Genomic DNA, 17,092 nt, shown 5'->3' with positions numbered 1-17,092 from the left:
CATCCATGGACTTACAGAATGCCTTATCCACCGTCATAGTATCCCACACTGCATTGCCTCGGATCAAGGGACTCACTTCACAGCAAATGGAAGTGTGGCAATGGGCCCACGCTCACGGAATTCACTGGTCTTACCACGTTCCCCATCACCTTGAAGCAGCTGGCTTGATAGAATGATGGAATGGCCTCCTAAAGACAAAATTACAGTGCCAGCAAGGTGGCAATACTTTGCAGGGTTGGGCCAGTGTTCTCCAGGAGGCTGTATATGCTCTAAACCAGTGTCCAATATATGGCGCTCTTTCTCCCATAGCCAGGATTCACAGCTCCAGGAATCAAGGGATGGAAATAGCAGTGACACCACTCACTATTACCCCTTGTGATCCACTCATAAAATTTTTTCTTCCTGTCCCCACAACGCTGTGCTCTGCAGGTCCGGAGGTCCTGTTTCCAAAGGGAGAAATGCTCCCACGCAGAGACAAAATACAGATTCTATTGAACTGGAAGTTAAGAATTTCACCTGGCCACTTTGGGCTCCTTATGACTATGGAACAACAGGTAAAAAAGGGGAGTTACTATATTGGCTGGTGCAATTGATCTTGCTTACCAAGGGGAAATTGGATTGGTGTTTCACAATGGAGGTAAAGATGATTATGTCTGGAGTTAACAAACAAACAAACAAACAAACAGAAAATAACAAATGTTAGAAAGGTTGCAGGGAGATTGGAACTCTTATGCACTGCTGGGGGGAATGCAAAACGGTACAATCATTTTGGAAAACGTTATGGTGCTTCCTTAAGAAGCTAGAAATAGAAATAGCATACGTTCCAGGAATCCCACTCCTAGGAATATATCCTAGGGAAACAAGAGCTGTCACACAAATAGACATATGCACACCCATGTTCACTGCAGCATTATTCACGACAGGAAACAGACAGAAACAACCTAAGCGCCCATCAACAGAAAAATGGGTAAACAAACTATGGTACATACACACAATGGAATACTATGCAAAGATAAAGAACAATGATGAATCTGCAAAACATCTAACAACATGGATGAATCTGGAGGGCATTATGCTCAATAAAAACACATGAAAACGTTTCCTTCCACAGGGAAAGAAATAATCTTTGATGGTTATGAGGGAGGGGAGGTGTCATGGACTGGATTATGTCCCCTCCAAAAATGTGCCTATCAATTTGGCTGGGCCATGATTCCTGGTATTGTGTGATTTTCCTATATGTTGTAAATCCTGCCTCTATGATGTTAATGAGGGAGGATGGGCAGCAGTTGTGTTAGTGAGGCAGGACTCAACCTACAAGTTTGGATTGTGTCTTGAGGCAATCTCTTGAGACATAAAAGAAAGAAGCGAGCAGAGAGACAGGGGGACCTCATACCACCAAGAAAGCAGTAGGACAGAGCCTGTCCTTTGGACCCAGGGTTCCTGTGCAGAGAAGCTCCTAGCCTGGGGAAAGATTGGTGAGAAGGCCCACAAAGAAAGCCTTCCCCTGGAGCTGACACCCTGATTGTGGACTTTTAACCTACTTTACTCTGAGAAAAATAAACTTCTCTTTGTTAAAGTCATCCACTTGTGGTATTTCTGTTATAGCAGCACTAGATAACTAAGACAGGAGGGCTGGCGTCTTAGGCTGGGTTCTCCAGAGAAGCAAAACCAGTAAAGCATATAAATATATCTATATAGAGAGATTTATATCAAGGAAATGTCTCACGAGGTTGTAGAAGCTGGAATGTCCCAAGTCCATGGGTCAGGACAAAGGTTTCTACTTCTTCACGTAGTCACAGGGGCTGACGAACCCAAGATCAGCAGGTCAGAGAGCAGGGCTCTCGCTTACAGGCCGTGAAGATTGGTGAATCCCAAGATCGGCAGGCAAGACCACAGGTAAGCCACTAGCTCAAGTCCCAAGAACCGGAGGTGAGAGGAACAGGAGCCAGCTGCAGAACCCAGTGCCCGCAAAAAGCCCCCTAGCCTTTCAGAATGTCTGCTTATTGTTGATGCAGGCCACACACCCAAAGAAACTCCCTTTCAACTGATTGGCTACTCAGAGCAGATCCTACCATGGGGGTGATCACATATCAGATCTCAACATGGAAGTGGTCACAACATTATACAACTGTCAAAACACTGAGAATCATGGCCCAGCCAAGTTGACACACAATCTTAACCACCACAGAAAGAGACTGGAGAAACTCTGAGACTATGGCCCCTGGACACCATTTTAATTCAGTATTGAAGTCACTCCTGAGGGCCACCCTGCAGCCAAAGATTAGTCTGGACTATAGGGCCAAGAAAAACACGCGTGAAGAGTGTGTTTTGTAGTTCAATCATGTATAAGAGGCTAATGGGCACATCAGCCCAAAAGCAAAGACAAAACGGCAGGAAGGGACAGGAAAACTGGACAAATGGAAACAGGAAAGTGGGGTGAAGACGGGAAGAGTACGGACATGTTGCAGGGTTGCCAAGCAATGTCACAAAACAATTTGTGTTAACTTTTTAATTAGAGACTAATTTGCTCTGTAAACTTTCACCTGAAACACAATTAAAACAAAAAGAAGAAGAAGATTAAGTCTGGAATACAGGAGATCCCTTACGCCATCTCTTAGTACTACTATGCCCTGTGATTAAAGTCAGTGGACAACTACAGCAACTCAATTCCGACATGATTACTAATGGCCCAGACCCTTCAGGAATGAAGGTTTTACTCACCTTGCCATGCAAAGAACCATGACCAGCTGAGGTGCTTGTTGAGGGTACAGAGAATACGGACGCATGGGGGAAAAAGGTAGTTCTAAATACCAGTTACAACAATGTGATCAGTTGCAGAAATGAGGACTGTAATTGATATGAGTATTTCTTCCTTGTATGTGTGCATCAAATATTTTTGTTTTCTCCACTTATAAAATATAAGATGCAAACAGGGTGATATGGGTTGAATTGTGTCCCCCAAAAGTATGTGTATCAATTTGGCTAGGCCGTGATTCCCAGTACTGCCCGCCATTTTGTCATCTGGTGTGGTTTTCCTATGTGTTGTAAATCCTATCACTATGATGTTGATGAGGTGGGATTAGCAGCAGTTACGTTAATGAGACAGGACTCAATCTACAAGATTGGGTTGTGTCTCGAGCCAATCTCTTTCAAGATATAAAAGAGAGAACTGAGCAGAGAGACAAGGGGAACTCATACCACCAAGAACAAGAGCCAGGACAATAGCTCGTCCTTAGGACCTGGGGCCCCCGTGCTGAGAAGCTCCTTTACCAAGGAAGATTGATGACAAGGACCTTCTCCCAGAACTGACAGAGAGAGAAAGCCTTCCCTTGGACCTGGCACCCTGAATTCACACTTCTAGCCTCCTAGACTGTGAGAGAATAAATTTCTCTTTGTTAAAGCCATCCACTTGTGGTATTTCTGTTATAGCAGTACTGGATAACTAAGACACAGGGCAGATATGACTTTGTAATTGTTTACTTAGAGATTGTGTATGGTTTAAGGAGATGTGTAGAGGTGCCAAATTGACAAAGGGTGAACTGCGATGGTTAAGGTTATGTGTCAGTTGGGCTGAGCTGTGATTCTCAGTGGTTTGGCAGTTATGTAATGATGTAATGTGGCAGTTCTGTAATGATGTAGTCATCCTCCATGACATGATCTGATGTGATCAGCCAATCGGTTGTAAAGGGAGTTACTCAGGGGTGTGGCCTGCAGCCAAAATATGTATCTATGTAAATTCTGGCAAAGCTTGCTGACTTTTGCTAGCTCTGGAGGCTGCATCCAGCTTGTCATCATCTGACCTCCATTTCTTGGGGCTCGAGCCAGAGGCCTGCTGTATTGCCTGCAGACCTTAGATTCCTCAGTCACCACAGCCCGTGAGCTTGGGTTCGTCAGCCCCTGAAGCTACGTGAGTCAGGAGAAGCCTCCAGCCTGATACCTGACCCGCAGACTTGGGACTTGCCTCATGAGCCCTTTCCTTGAGATAAATCTCTCTCTATATACACGTATGTTTCAACGGTTTTGCTTCTCTAGAGAACCCAGCCTAACACAGTGTATTTTTCTTTTGATTTTCTGACTCCAGGTCTTTGCTCATTTCATTATAATACTTTATCTTCTCGAGCCGCCCTTTGAAATCTTCAGCTCTTTTACTTCATCGTTTCTTCCATTTGCTTTAGCTACTCTAGGTTCAACAGCAAGTTTCAGAGTCTTTTCTGACAAACATTTTGGTCTTTCCTTTCTTTTCTGTCTTTTTAATGACCTCTTGCTTTCTTCATGTACGATATCCTACATGTCATTCCACAGCTCGTCTGGTCTTCAGTTGTTAGTGTTCAATGCATCAAATCTATTCTTGAAATGGTCTCTAAATTCGGGTGGGATATACTCAAGGTTGTACTTTGGCTGCTGTGGATTTGTTTTAATTTTCTTCAGCTTCAACTTGAACTTGCAGTTGAGCAATTGATGGTGTCTCTTCTGCAGTTGGCCCCTGGCCTTGTTCTGACTGATAATGTTCAGCACCTCTATTGTCCCTTTCCACAGATGTAGTCGACTTGATTCCTGTGTATTCCATTTGGTGAGGTCCACATGTATAGTCGCCATTTATGTTGCTGAAGAAGGTATTTGCAATGAATAAGTCGTGGGTCTTGCAAAATTTTATCATGCAATCTCCAGAGTCGTTTCTATCACCAAGGGCATACTTCCCAACTACAGATCCTTCCTCTTTGTTTCCAGCTTTCACATTTCAATCACCAGTAATTAGCAATGTGTCCTGATTGCCTGTTTGATCAATTTCAGACTGCAAAAGTTGGTAAAAATCTTAAATTTCTTAATCTTCGTGGTTGGTGTGTAAATTTGATTAACAGTCATATTAACTGGTCTTCCTTGTCAGTGTATGGATATTATCCCACCACTGACACTTTGCACTTCAGGATAGGTCTCGAAATGTTCTTTTTGACAGTGAATGCAGTGTTGTTCCTCTTCAGTTTGTGACTCCGAGCGTAGCTGACCTTGTGATTGATTCAAAACGGCAAATACCAGTCCGTTTCAGCTCACTAATGCCTAGGATATCTACTTTCAAGTGTTCCATTTCATTTTTGACAACTTCCAATTTTTCTAGAGTCATAGTTCCCCACATTTAGGTTCTTGCTAACTCACTCTTAGCTTCCAGTTCCCTCTTTTTTTTTTTTTTTCTTCTTTTACATGCTCTTGCCTTGGTAAGTTATTGGCCCGCCTGGTATCGATCTGTTGCATTTTAAGCCAGCTAACAGTAGTCATGTACTAGCATGAAGTAGTAGTAGCAATTGTCTGTATTAGCACTAGGGGTCCCTGTGTTGGTGCAAACGGCTAGCGCACTGGGCCACTAACAAAAGGGTGGCAAAGTTGGTGGTTTGGGTGGAAGTGTATCAGAAACAAGGACCTGGTGATCTGCTTCCAAAATATCAGCCATTTAAACCCTATGGAGCACAGTTCTACTCTGACACATGGGGTCACCATGAGTCGGAGTTGACTAAACAGCAACTCGTGGTGCTGGCATGTTAGCACTCACTGTGTAAGGAGAAGTATGTTCTTAGCCTATAAACTCTTTGGGATAACTCTCATCATCCTCGCAACAAACTTGAATTTAGTTGCTGTAATTACCCACCTTACCAGAGGGGGTGTCTCCAGCTAACACACCTAGCAGATCTGAGGCTCCAACCTGGTTCCAGGCTCCACGCTGTTGTCCCTGCCCCCCATTAAAGCTCCTTATCATGCATTGTGTACATATAGGATGACACACCATTGCAACCCTGCCCTTCCCTCCATGCCCATTAACCACAAGAAGCCCAGGCCACACAACTCTTCCCTATTTCCCAAATCTCATTCCCATTAGGCAATCTGCATCCTTTACGACTTCTTCCCCAAACCCATTGTTTTCTTCACGCCCCTTCTCTCCTTTGCTCTGCCATGGCTCTCCTATCTGAGGATATTGAACTCCAGCAGCCTCAGAGTATCAAGTGCTAGCTGAATGGGAATACCTCACCACTGATTTCCCTCTGGCAGGGAAAGTGGGGACTGTTCCTCCTCCACGGTGGTCCACATAGACCAACGGCAATGTTCCCGAACTGGCCCCGACCCCAGCTTGGAGTTCAGCTTCGAGTGGCATACCACCCACTCCCTCACCTCCTTCCCGCCATCGGTCCAGCCGCGGGTCTCCCGTCCTACTGCGCACCCGCTCATTCCTTGGGGATTTTAGCTGCCGGCTCACTGTCTCTCGCCGACTTACTCCTGTCGCGATTCCCGGTGATGGCAACACCCGCGCAGATGATCCTTCCAACACCCTGGCCTGATCTCAGCTCCTTAACCTTGACCCCCATACTATAATCTACGGCCCGTGTTCAGATTTCGCCAATCATCTCAACAGAGCCCCTTACTGCCATTTGTTTTCCTGGCCCAGGAGCCAGTCCGGGATCACTTGTTGCGTTTGGTTGGCATGTCCCTCTAAGTCTCTGTGGGGCGGAGGCTTTAACTTTGCCCAAAGCATTTGGTCTTTATCCTTGGTCCCTGAGAGATGATAGCCTCTAAAACGTTGGGACCGTGCCCCAGTGAGTGAAGTGTCTTGGATGAGGGCTCCAGACCACACCACCTAATGAGGTGCCTCTTTGGTGGGGGTTGGCCAGGCCAGAAGGACTCAGTTGACTGCAGGGCGCGGGGCGGGGGGTGGGGTGGGGGGGTGGGGAGGCACGATTCAATCAATCCTGCCTGCTTAATGAGGCTTCGATAAAGGCTCTGGACTCGGAAGCTCCCCGGGCTTCCCGGTTGGTGAAAGGCATCCATGCAGGGGCGAGGGTAGCGCATCCCTTTTTGGCACGTGGAAGCTCCGCGTTGGGAACGCTCCCAGGCCTCAGGCTCTGCGTCTCTTCGTTTGTATCCTTTTTGCTGTAATAAAACTGTAATCCTAAACAGAGCGCTTTCCCGAGTTCTGTGAGTCGTTGTAGCAAATTACCAAACCTGAGGGAGTAGTGGGAGCTAGCAGGCCGGAAGTGAGAGGGAGCCCCTGGGGCCCCCGGAGCTTACCGCTTGGCATCCCGACCCGGGGTAGTGGGAAAACTCCCAATTTGTAGCGGGCAGGTCAGCCTCAGCCACCCCGGCCTCCCACGCTCTTCCTCGGGAACCTCCTTAGGGCGTCTGAACTGGTGGCTCCTTGTGCCTGGAATGCTCCTCCCCTCGCAGGAGAGGACTGGATTTACCGCGAAGCTGTGTCCTCCCCACGGAGGGCCCCGTACCCAGGAGTCGCCGGTCCACCCGGTGAACCTGTCATCGCCTGCATTGCCCGGGGGACTGTACTCTGGCGACGCCCACCAAGAAGAAAAGAAGAAAATTAATGGTAAATAAATCCTCATCATCATAAAAGAGAGGGAGGGAGAGAGAGAAGGTGAAATCGAGATACGTGTGTGTACACTTATCCGTATATGTCTATATACATACGTGTGTGGAGGTGGTATACGGTTAGGAGGACACTGTGAAACCCTTTCAGCGTAGCTGTGCGTTTAAGGATTTGAAAGAAAAACCTCATAGAGCGGTTTGCGTCTTGCTCGTCCTGGGTTTTTCCTCCTTTTTCCCAGGGCGACGCGGCTGAAGGAGCTGTCCCACCCCATCCTCTCTGTTGATTTACGTGCGGCTGGGTTTGGGTTTGGGTTTGGGTTCCAAGGCGAGGGGGCGGTCCCGCCGAGCCGGAGAAGGCCCGTGTGGGCGGTTCATGCAAATGAGAAATGTCTGTTTCGCCCGGAAGCTAGGGGAGCTGAAAAGTTAAAAGGTGCAAAAGGCCCCAATAAGTATCAACCTGCCAAGCCACGTATTCGCTGAGGTTCTGACAGCAGAACGGTGGCAAAAGTAGGAGAGCGGGTGAGTCCTGGGTTGAGGCTGTGTGTGCTCACCGTGAGCTGAAGATGTGTGAGGGGAGCAGTGCCCCGGCGAGGGGGGCGGAGCCCGGCATCGCTTCTCGGCCTTTTGGCTAAGATCAAGTGTAGTATCTGTTCTTATCAGTTTAATATCTGATACGTCCTCTATCCGAGGACAATATATTAAATGGATTTTTGGAGCTGGGAGTTGGAATAGGAGCTTGCTCCGTCCACTCCACGCATCGACCTGGTATTGCAGCACCTCCAGGAACGGTGCTCCCCCCTGCGGGGACCACAACCGGCGGTCTAACAGCAGCAGAAATGGCGCGCTTCTCCTTGTCTTTTGCGTTTATCTGGCGCCCGCGTCTTCTAGCCGGGGCGCCTTACGGAGTAATGTCTCTTCTTCGCCGGCGAGACAGCAGCTCGGGTCCTCACGTCTGCCACACCTCTGAAAAGCCTACCGGGCGGGTTTGCCGCTCAGGCCCCCCCTGGGGTCCACCCACCGCGCTGCAGAAAATTCGGTGTTTCACCGCTTTGGGAAGCGCCGCCTCCTCTGGCCCTAGTGGGCTCTGACCACGTGTGCACAGGGACATCAAGTGGACGCTGCCACCGGGGCTCAGGGCTGGCCCTGCACATCAACCCGGGTACGGCCTATTCGTCAGCTGGAATACATACGTCGCACACCTTATACAACAGGCTCAACACCCACGGAGGCAGCAGTCAGGAAGTCAAAAGACGCCTTGCGTTGGGCGAATGTGCTGCAAAAGGCCTCTTTAAAGTGCTGAAAAGCCAAGGCGTCGCCTTGGAGACTGAGGTGCGCCTGACCCAAGCCGTGGTCTTTGCAATCGCCTCCTACGCATGCGAAAGCTGGACGACGAATAAAGAAGACCGAAAGGAGAATTGACGCCTTGGGATCTTCGTGTCGGAGAAGAATACTGGCGATACTACTACCGTGGACTGCCAAAAGAACCAACGCACCTGTCTTGGAAGAAGTACAACCAGCATGCTCCTGGAAGCAAGGACGGCGCCCACACACATACTTCGGACGCGTCGTCAGGAGGGATCAGTCCCTGGAGAAGGGCGCCATGCTTGGTAAAGTAGAGAGGGTCAGCGAAAAAGAGGGAAGACCCTCAGTGAGGTGGATCGACACAGTGGCTTAAGCACAACGACGATTGGGGGGATGGCGCCGTACGTAGGGTCGCTATGAGTCGGAACCGACCGGATGGCACCTAAGAGCAACAACAACGTACAACAGGCACACTTTTGTATTGCGCGTGCATACGTGTAACGAGATGTATGAGTGATAGAGAGCGCGAAGGACCAGAGGGGGGAGCGTGCGAGTACCTCCAGTGGTATAACGGTTACACTGGCACTCTATATACCAAGTGGAAACCCTGGGGGCCTAGTGGTTAAGCACTGCGGCTGTTCACCAAGAGCTCGGCAGTTCCCATCCGCCGGGCCCTCCTTGGCAACTCTACGGGGCGGTTCTGCTCTGTCCCGTAGGGTCGCTGTGGGTTGGAATCGACTCGATGGCAGCGGGTTTGGTTTGGGTTTTGTCTTCGTTTTTTTAATCAAGTCGGATGGTATTAGTTGGTGGTAATGCTGGAAACCCCGGTGGCGTAGTGGGTAAGTGCTATGGCTGCTGACCAAAAGGTCGGCGGTTGGAATCCGCCAGGAGCTCCTTGGAAACTCTGTGGGGCGGTTCTACTCTGTCCTATAGGGCCGCTGTGAGTCGGAATCGAGTCGAGGGCAGTGGGTTTGGTTTTTTGCTTTTAATGCTGGAGATAAGTTAGAGACGGATGCTGTAAACCCTAGACTCCAGCGACGAAGGCGTAAAACAAAGAGGTAGGGCGCGTTTTGATGAGAATGCACAGAAAGTGCAACCCTCGTCCGTTGCTGGGGGGAGCGTACCACCACGTTCGTTCCAGTTGCTTTGGAGAAGCCCGGCGGTTCCTCAGACACTCAAACAAACATGGAGTCACCGTATGACCCAGCGCTCCCCCTCCTAGGTATATATACCAGCCAACCAGTTGTTGCCGTTGAATCGATCCCAGCCCCATGACAACCCCACCTGTGTCCGAGTAGAACTGTGCTCCACGGGCGTTTCGATGACTCACCCTTTGGAGGCGGACCACCGCCAGGCCTTTCTTCCGAGGTGCCTCTGGGTGGACTCCGACTTCCAACCTTTAGGTTAGCCGTCGTCGAGTGCTTTGCACCGCCCGGGGGAATCCCGCCTTGCAAACACACCCTGCTTTTTCTTCTCCCTTCCCTGACTTTGCTCAGGCGCTTTCTTTTGCCTTGAACACCCGCCCCTTCGCCAGCTCTTCTGCCTATTGTAGTTGTTAGGTGCCCTGGAGTCAGAGCTGCCCCTCCCCCCCACCCCCCGTAGGGTTGCCTAGGCTGTTTATTGTTATGAAAGCTGCCTCTGGGTGGGCGTGAACCTCCAGGTTCCCGCTAGCAGCAAGCAGTTAAGCATTTGCACCACCCAGAGAATCCAGTGAAGGCATAAGACCACACAGGAGCTAAACTTGCTCATTGCAACAGTTTTCAAAATAGCCCAAAGGCGGAAACAGCCAACACATCCGTCAACGGACGAACGGGAAAAAACGAAACGTGGTGTATTCGTACAAGGCGGTTGTAAAAGTTTTGCACATGTTTTTCTTGTGAAGTTATTTTCCTTGAGGGTATTGTGAGGTTTACTGCTGCTTTTTCCAATCCCCTGTATGTCTTTTCTCCTTCTCCTTCCTCTTCACTTTCTCCTTTTCCTTCTTCTCCTCCTCCTCCTCCTCCTTCCTCTCCTTCTCCTTATCCTCTTCTTCCTCCTACTCCTCCTTCACCTCCTTCTTCTACTGCCTTGTCGCCCTGGTTCCCTAGTCCAATGTTGAGTAGACCTGGTGCAAACCTGACTTTCTTGCCTTGTTGTTGATCGTACAGGAAAGATATTCAGTCTTTCACCATGAGGTATGTCAACTCTAGATTTTCTTAGCTGCCCGTTATCGGGTAGACGTTCCATTTTACTCCAAACTTGGTTGTTTTTTAAATCATGAATTGGTGTTGAATTTCGTCAAATGCTTTTTCTATACCCCTCGAGATGAGCAAGGAGCCCCGGTGGCACAACACTTAGGTGCTTGGGCTGCTAACCACAAGGTTGGCAGTTCGAACCCGCCCAGCAGCTCCTTGGGAGAACGACCTGGCAAACCGCTCTCATAAAGATGATAGCCTAGGAAAGCCTATGGGGCAGTTCTCTGTCACATGGGGTCGGTTATGAGTCGAAATCGACTGGATGTCACCTAACGACAGCAATAACAACTTTGAGGTAATTTCTTCCTTTTTAGTCTGTTAACGTAGTGCATTACATTGATCTTAAAAGTTAAAGTAACTTCGGACCGAATCCTGGTTTCGGGTCCGGCATGTCAACGGCTCTGAACCACCAGTCCTGTCCTCACCACAAGAAAAAACTGAAAAAGTGGACATCAACGACTCGTTTTACACCCATCAGGGAATAGAGTTCGCGGGGCAAATTATCGTCCAGAAAACCGGAGAGGCACACACGCCAATACAAAGAATCACCGCTGCCTCTGGGCCTAACATCGGGGCTTTGCCAGGGATTACAGCTTGAGAGAACATCAGTTCCTTTGACCTGGTACGTGATGGCCGGCTTTCAACAAAAGATTGCGAGGGAAAAACAAAACAAAACAGTCCAAAGAGACAGGGCAGGCATCAGAAACAGAGTTCGATATTGCAGATTTGGGCAATATCAGATCGAGATTTATAATAACTATGATTACTACGCTCTAATGGAAATGTCAGCAGAGAGGCCGAAACTCTTAAGTATCAAAAGAAAATCTAGAAAGAAAGACGAAACAAAACCTTGTAACAGGGATGAAGAATGTTCATCCGTAGACCGGACATGGCTGAGGAAAGAATCAGTGAGCGTGGAGACATGTCAATAGAAACTCCCCCAAACGGAAAAGTAAGCAGAAGAAAAGACTGAGGAAAAAGAGGAGCATCCAGGAACCGTGGGACAACCACAAGTGATGTAACAAACGAGCCATGGAAAGACCGGAAGGAGAAGAAAGAGAGAACGGAACAGAAGAGATACGTAATGGAATGTCACGTAATGTAATAACGTAATAATGGCTGATACCTGTCCAGAACTGTCCGTAGGGACCAAAGCATAGGGGGCTGAGAGAACACCGAGCAGGAGAAACAAAACCAGAACAAAACCAATCGAAAGCCTAAACCTAGGCACATCATATTCCATTCAAACTGCAGAAAATTGAAGGTAAAATCTTGAAAGAAGCCAAAACACAAACAAACAAACGAAAAGCCACCTTAGCTATAAAGGAACAAGGGTAAGAGTTACATCAGACTTCTCTTCATAAACCGTGCAAGCGAGGAGAGAGTGGAGCGACATATTTAAAGTCTTGAAAGGAAAGACAGCAACCTAGAATTCTGTGCCCCAGGATTTAAAGACTTTCCCAGTCAAACACAACTTGCGGGAATTGTTGGCACTAGACCCGCCCTGCAAGAAATGCTAAAAGGAGTTCTTCAGGGAGAAGGAAAATTACATAGATCCGAGACTCGGATGGACAGAAAGAAAGGAAGAGCGTTCGAGAAGAAATAACATGAGGGTAAAACCGAATATTCTATTTTTTCTTGTGCTTAACCGATCTCGCATAACCATTTATTTAAAATAATAATAGTGGCAACGCTCTACTGGATGATTATAGCTTATGGATAAGTGAGATGTATGACAGCAATGCTAGGAGGGACGGGGGCGCGGTGGGTGTTCTCTTTCTCTCTGCGGTGGTCCTCAACGTCCATCTTCCCTGACTGCCCCCGACCCCAGCCTGGAGTTCAGCTTCGAGTGGCATACCACCCACTCCCTCACCTCCTTCCCGCCATCGGTCCAGCCGCGGGTCTCCCGTCCTACTGCGCACCCGCTCATTCCTTGGGGATTTTAGCTGCCGGCTCACTGTCTCTCGCCGACTTACTCCTGTCGCGATTCCCGGTGATGGCAACACCCGCGCAGATGATCCTTCCAACACCCTGGCCTGATCTCAGCTCCTTAACCTTGACCCCCATACTATAATCTACGGCCCGTGTTCAGATTTCGCCAATCATCTCAACAGAGCCCCTTACTGCCATTTGTTTTCCTGGCCCAGGAGCCAGTCCGGGATCACTTGTTGCGTTTGGTTGGCATGTCCCTCTAAGTCTCTGTGGGGCGGAGGCTTTAACTTTGCCCAAAGCATTTGGTCTTTATCCTTGGTCCCTGAGAGATGATAGCCTCTAAAACGTTGGGACCGTGCCCCAGTGAGTGAAGTGTCTTGGATGAGGGCTCCAGACCACACCACCTAATGAGGTGCCTCTTTGGTGGGGGTTGGCCAGGCCAGAAGGACTCAGTTGACTGCAGGGCGCGGGGCGGGGGGTGGGGTGGGGGGGTGGGGAGGCACGATTCAATCAATCCTGCCTGCTTAATGAGGCTTCGATAAAGGCTCTGGACTCGGAAGCTCCCCGGGCTTCCCGGTTGGTGAAAGGCATCCATGCAGGGGCGAGGGTAGCGCATCCCTTTTTGGCACGTGGAAGCTCCGCGTTGGGAACGCTCCCAGGCCTCAGGCTCTGCGTCTCTTCGTTTGTATCCTTTTTGCTGTAATAAAACTGTAATCCTAAGCAGAGCGCTTTCCCGAGTTCTGTGAGTCGTTGTAGCAAATTACCAAACCTGAGGGAGTAGTGGGAGCTAGCAAGCCGGAAGTGAGAGGGAGCCCCTGGGGCCCCCGGAGCTTACCGCTTGGCATCCCGACCCGGGGTAGTGGGAAAACTCCCAATTTGTAGCGGGCAGGTCAGCCTCAGCCACCCCGGCCTCCCACGCTCTTCCTCGGGAACCTCCTTAGGGCGTCTGAACTGGTGGCTCCTTGTGCCTGGAATGCTCCTCCCCTCGCAGGAGAGGACTGGATTTACCGCGAAGCTGTGTCCTCCCCACGGAGGGCCCCGTACCCAGGAGTCGCCGGTCCACCCGGTGAACCTGTCATCGCCTGCATTGCCCGGGGGACTGTACTCTGGCGACGCCCACCAAGAAGAAAAGAAGAAAATTAATGGTAAATAAATCCTCATCATCATAAAAGAGAGGGAGGGAGAGAGAGAAGGTGAAATCGAGATACGTGTGTGTACACTTATCCGTATATGTCTATATACATACGTGTGTGGAGGTGGTATACGGTTAGGAGGACACTGGGAAACCCTTTCAGCGTAGCTGTGCGTTTAAGGATTTGAAAGAAAAACCTCATAGAGCGGTTTGCGTCTTGCTCGTCCTGGGTTTTTCCTCCTTTTTCCCAGGGCGACGCGGCTGAAGGAGCTGTCCCACCCCATCCTCTCTGTTGATTTACGTGCGGCTGGGTTTGGGTTTGGGTTTGGGTTCCAAGGCGAGGGGGCGGTCCCGCCGAGCCGGAGAAGGCCCGTGTGGGCGGTTCATGCAAATGAGAAATGTCTGTTTCGCCCGGAAGCTAGGGGAGCTGAAAAGTTAAAAGGTGCAAAAGGCCCCAATAAGTATCAACCTGCCAAGCCACGTATTCGCTGAGGTTCTGACAGCAGAACGGTGGCAAAAGTAGGAGAGCGGGTGAGTCCTGGGTTGAGGCTGTGTGTGCTCACCGTGAGCTGAAGATGTGTGAGGGGAGCAGTGCCCCGGCGAGGGGGGCGGAGCCCGGCATCGCTTCTCGGCCTTTTGGCTAAGATCAAGTGTAGTATCTGTTCTTATCAGTTTAATATCTGATACGTCCTCTATCCGAGGACAATATATTAAATGGATTTTTGGAGCTGGGAGTTGGAATAGGAGCTTGCTCCGTCCACTCCACGCATCGACCTGGTATTGCAGTACCTCCAGGAACGGTGCACCCCCCTGCGGGGACCACAACCGGCGGTCTAACAGCAGCAGAAATGGCGCGCTTCTCCTTGTCTTTTGCGTTTATCTGGCGCCCGCGTCTTCTAGCCGGGGCGCCTTACGGAGTAATGTCTCCTCTTCGCCGGCGAGACAGCAGCTCGGGTCCTCACGTCTGCCACACCTCTGAACAAGCCTACCGGGCGGGTTTGCCGCTCAGGCCCCCCCTGGGGTCCACCCACCGCGCTGCAGAAAATTCGGTGTTTCACCGCTTTGGGAAGCGCCGCCTCCTCTGGCCCTAGTGGGCTCTGACCACGTGTGCACAGGGACATCAAGTGGACGCTGCCACCGGGGCTCAGGGCTGGCCCTGCACATCAACCCGGGTACGGCCTATTCGTCAGCTGGAATACATACGTCGCACACCTTATACAACAGGCTCAACACCCACGGAGGCAGCAGTCAGGAAGTCAAAAGACGCCTTGCGTTGGGCGAATGTGCTGCAAAAGGCCTCTTTAAAGTGCTGAAAAGCCAAGGCGTCGCCTTGGAGACTGAGGTGCGCCTGACCCAAGCCGTGGTCTTTGCAATCGCCTCCTACGCATGCGAAAGCTGGACGACGAATAAAGAAGACCGAAAGGAGAATTGACGCCTTGGGATCTTCGTGTCGGAGAAGAATACTGGCGATACTACTACCGTGGACTGCCAAAAGAACCAACGCACCTGTCTTGGAAGAAGTACAACCAGCATGCTCCTGGAAGCAAGGACGGCGCCCACACACATACTTCGGACGCGTCGTCAGGAGGGATCAGTCCCTGGAGAAGGGCGCCATGCTTGGTAAAGTAGAGAGGGTCAGCGAAAAAGAGGGAAGACCCTCAGTGAGGTGGATCGACACAGTGGCTTAAGCACAACGACGATTGGGGGGATGGCGCCGTACGTAGGGTCGCTATGAGTCGGAACCGACCGGATGGCACCTAAGAGCAACAACAACGTACAACAGGCACACTTTTGTATTGCGCGTGCATACGTGTAACGAGATGTATGAGTGATAGAGAGCGCGAAGGACCAGAGGGGGGAGCGTGCGAGTACCTCCAGTGGTATAACGGTTACACTGGCACTCTATATACCAAGTGGAAACCCTGGGGGCCTAGTGGTTAAGCACTGCGGCTGTTCACCAAGAGCTCGGCAGTTCCCATCCGCCGGGCCCTCCTTGGCAACTCTACGGGGCGGTTCTGCTCTGTCCCGTAGGGTCGCTGTGGGTTGGAATCGACTCGATGGCAGCGGGTTTGGTTTGGGTTTTGTCTTCGTTTTTTTAATCAAGTCGGATGGTATTAGTTGGTGGTAATGCTGGAAACCCCGGTGGCGTAGTGGGTAAGTGCTATGGCTGCTGACCAAAAGGTCGGCGGTTGGAATCCGCCAGGAGCTCCTTGGAAACTCTGTGGGGCGGTTCTACTCTGTCCTATAGGGCCGCTGTGAGTCGGAATCGAGTCGAGGGCAGTGGGTTTGGTTTTTTGCTTTTAATGCTGGAGATAAGTTAGAGACGGATGCTGTAAACCCTAGACTCCAGCGACGAAGGCGTAAAACAAAGAGGTAGGGCGCGTTTTGATGAGAATGCACAGAAAGTGCAACCCTCGTCCGTTGCTGGGGGGAGCGTACCACCACGTTCGTTCCAGTTGCTTTGGAGAAGCCCGGCGGTTCCTCAGACACTCAAACAAACATGGAGTCACCGTATGACCCAGCGCTCCCCCTCCTAGGTATATATACCAGCCAACCAGTTGTTGCCGTTGAATCGATCCCAGCCCCATGACAACCCCACCTGTGTCCGAGTAGAACTGTGCTCCACGGGCGTTTCGATGACTCACCCTTTGGAGGCGGACCACCGCCAGGCCTTTCTTCCGAGGTGCCTCTGGGTGGACTCCGACTTCCAACCTTTAGGTTAGCCGTCGTCGAGTGCTTTGCACCGCCCGGGGGAATCCCGCCTTGCAAACACACCCTGCTTTTTCTTCTCCCTTCCCTGACTTTGCTCAGGCGCTTTCTTTTGCCTTGAACACCCGCCCCTTCGCCAGCTCTTCTGCCTATTGTAGTTGTTAGGTGCCCTGGAGTCAGAGCTGCCCCTCCCCCCCACCCCCCGTAGGGTTGCCTAGGCTGTTTATTGTTATGAAAGCTGCCTCTGGGTGGGCGTGAACCTCCAGGTTCCCGCTAGCAGCAAGCAGTTAAGCATTTGCACCACCCAGAGAATCCAGTGAAGGCATAAGACCACACAGGAGCTAAACTTGCTCATTGCAACAGTTTTCAAAATAGCCCAAAGGCGGAAACAGCCAACACATCCGTCAACGGACGAACGGGAAAA

The 17,092-nt window shown here is 50.4% G+C and overlaps 2 non-coding genes across 2 annotated transcripts; both read left to right on the top strand.

Annotated features, from left to right (window-relative positions):
• Positions 1-7,967: 7,967 nt before the first annotated feature.
• LOC135228189 (U2 spliceosomal RNA) lies at positions 7,968-8,158 on the top strand. Its single transcript, XR_010318519.1, has one exon. It is a non-coding gene; the product is annotated as a U2 spliceosomal RNA (small nuclear RNA).
• Positions 8,159-14,579: 6,421 nt separating this feature from the next.
• LOC135228186 (U2 spliceosomal RNA) lies at positions 14,580-14,770 on the top strand. Its single transcript, XR_010318516.1, has one exon. It is a non-coding gene; the product is annotated as a U2 spliceosomal RNA (small nuclear RNA).
• The last annotated feature ends 2,322 nt before the right edge of the window (positions 14,771-17,092 follow it).

Source organism: Loxodonta africana, chromosome 18 (assembly GCF_030014295.1).
Source record: "Loxodonta africana isolate mLoxAfr1 chromosome 18, mLoxAfr1.hap2, whole genome shotgun sequence".
In the NCBI taxonomy this organism is placed as follows: domain Eukaryota; kingdom Metazoa; phylum Chordata; class Mammalia; order Proboscidea; family Elephantidae; genus Loxodonta; species Loxodonta africana.
This window is presented reverse-complemented; position numbering and strand designations above follow the sequence as displayed.